Genomic DNA, 2,293 nt, shown 5'->3' on the forward strand with positions numbered 1-2,293 from the left:
AATACCCTCCAGTTCTTCCGGTAGTTCTAGCTTGTAAACCTGATTCCCGATCCTCTGAAGAACTTTAAATGGTCCAATAAACCTTGGACTCAATTTTCCCTTCTACCAAACCTTATAAGTCTCTTCCACGGCGAGACTTTAAGTAAAACCAAATCTCCAAGTTCGAATGATATCGGTTGTCTTTTATTATCAGCATGGCTCTCTTGAGCAGCTAACCTCCTTTCCCTAATCACTTTCAACTTTTCAGCAGTCTGATGGACTATTTTCAAGTCCCATAAACTGGTTTTCCCCAGCTTCCAGTCAACATGATGGCGTTCGACACTTTTCTCCATACAAAGCGTGATAAGGTGCCATCTAGATGTTCGAGTGGAAACTATCATTATAGGAGAATTCTATTAGAGGTAATTGTTCATCCCAGTTACCTTGGAATTCCAGGGTACATGCTCTCAGCATATCCTCCAATGTTTGAATTGTTCGTTCGCTCTGACCATCGTTTTGTGGATGGTAAGTTGTATTCAAACACAACTTGGTACCCAATTCCGCTTATAGACTCCTCCAAAACCTTGAGGTAAAACGACTGTCACGATCGGATACAATCGTTAACGAAACACCGTGAAGCCTCACACTTTCCTTCACGTCAGAATTCACAAGTTTATCCATAGACCATTTCTCGTTGGCTGTTATGAAATGCGCACTCTTAGTGAAGCGATCAACGACTACCCAAATCATCTCGTGACCATTCCTTGTTCTGGGCAGTTTAGTCACAAAATCCATAGTGATACCTTCCTATTTACCCATGGGTATAGGTAAATGTTCTAAACTCCCATACGGTTTCTGATGTTGTGCCTTATCCATAGCACATGTTACACACTCGGCCACATACTTAGCAACATCGAGCTTCATCGTCGGCCACCAGTAATAGGGTTTTAGATCCCTATACATTTTCGCACTGCCGGGATGAATCGAGTACATGGTTTTGTGAGCTTCTTCCATCAGAAGACCTCTTACTCCTCCCGTCTTAGGTACCCAAATCCTATCTTTGAATACCTTCAATCATTGACCGTTTCTATGAAACACCAACGTTTTTCCCAAACGTTCCTCCTTTCGGTCATTTTTCTATAAAGCTTCCTCCTGAGCTTTCTTTATACTTTCCACAATTGTCGAGACAACTTCAATTCTCAACGCTCTTGGCCTTTTCTTTTCAAGATTTACCTTCTGACTGAGAGTATCAGCAACAACATTTACTTTACCAGGGCGGTAAAGTATCTCACAGTCGTACTCCTTGAGTAGTTCTAGCCAGCGTCGTTGCCTCATGTTCAATTCCTTCTGATTAAAGAGATATTGAAGACTCTTATGATCAGTGAAAAGTTTACATTTGGTACCATAAAGATAGTGCCTCCATATTTTTAAGGCAAATACTACCGCTACCAACTCCAGATCATGAGTGGGGTAGTTCGTTTCATGCTCTATCAATTGCCTCAATGCATACGCTATCACTTTATCCCTTTGGGTCAGAACACAACCTAACCCAACTTCTTTAACAACGAACGCGATACTTCTATTGATCTCTTTGATCATTCTTTACTTCAATCATTTGGCTTAATTCAAATGCTACATCGAACTTGGTTCTCGGAACCACGTAACAAACTCATCGTAGTCGGACTCGATTTGATATGACCACTAGGGTCGGAATAACAATCATCTTCTTAGTCATTACCGGAACGATGGTAACGACAAACTAGAATAAGACGGAATCAATTACGAGTTTCTTGGTAACCTTGTGACTTTCCCAGATCCAAGTGTGAGTCCTGTGCTTCCAGTAGTATAGATCTCTACTACTATTCACACCTACTCATACTCGTCCCAAGTACTGTCTCGCAGTCCCCAAGTCTTAAAATCACAAAACAATTTAACACATACGAATGTGTCCAATTAATCATAGAATTTTCCTAGACTCTACTAGGACTTCTTCCATGCGTATCTTTAATTATCAATTCTACTTTAACTTGGTTGGTGATGGAAATTCCAGACGATGGGACAACTTCAAGAATTACACCAACCATTCATCATCCTGCCAATTGGAGGTGTACTTCAGACGTACCATACCCCTCTAAACGTTCCGTTATTTTATCAGACATATTCTAAAGGCAAGACATCACTCTTATGATATCTTCTGATAGGTATCATTCACTATCATAAGCTTTTCATTTTCTCCATCTACTCAATTCTCTACGAGTCTTCATCATAACGTTTTGTACACCCAAGCAAACGTTCGGTGTACTGGGCGAGAATT

Source organism: Lactuca virosa, chromosome 9, assembly GCF_052849685.1.
Source record: "Lactuca virosa cultivar CGN04683 chromosome 9, Lactuca_virosa_CGN04683_v6, whole genome shotgun sequence".
Lineage (NCBI taxonomy): Eukaryota > Viridiplantae > Streptophyta > Magnoliopsida > Asterales > Asteraceae > Lactuca > Lactuca virosa.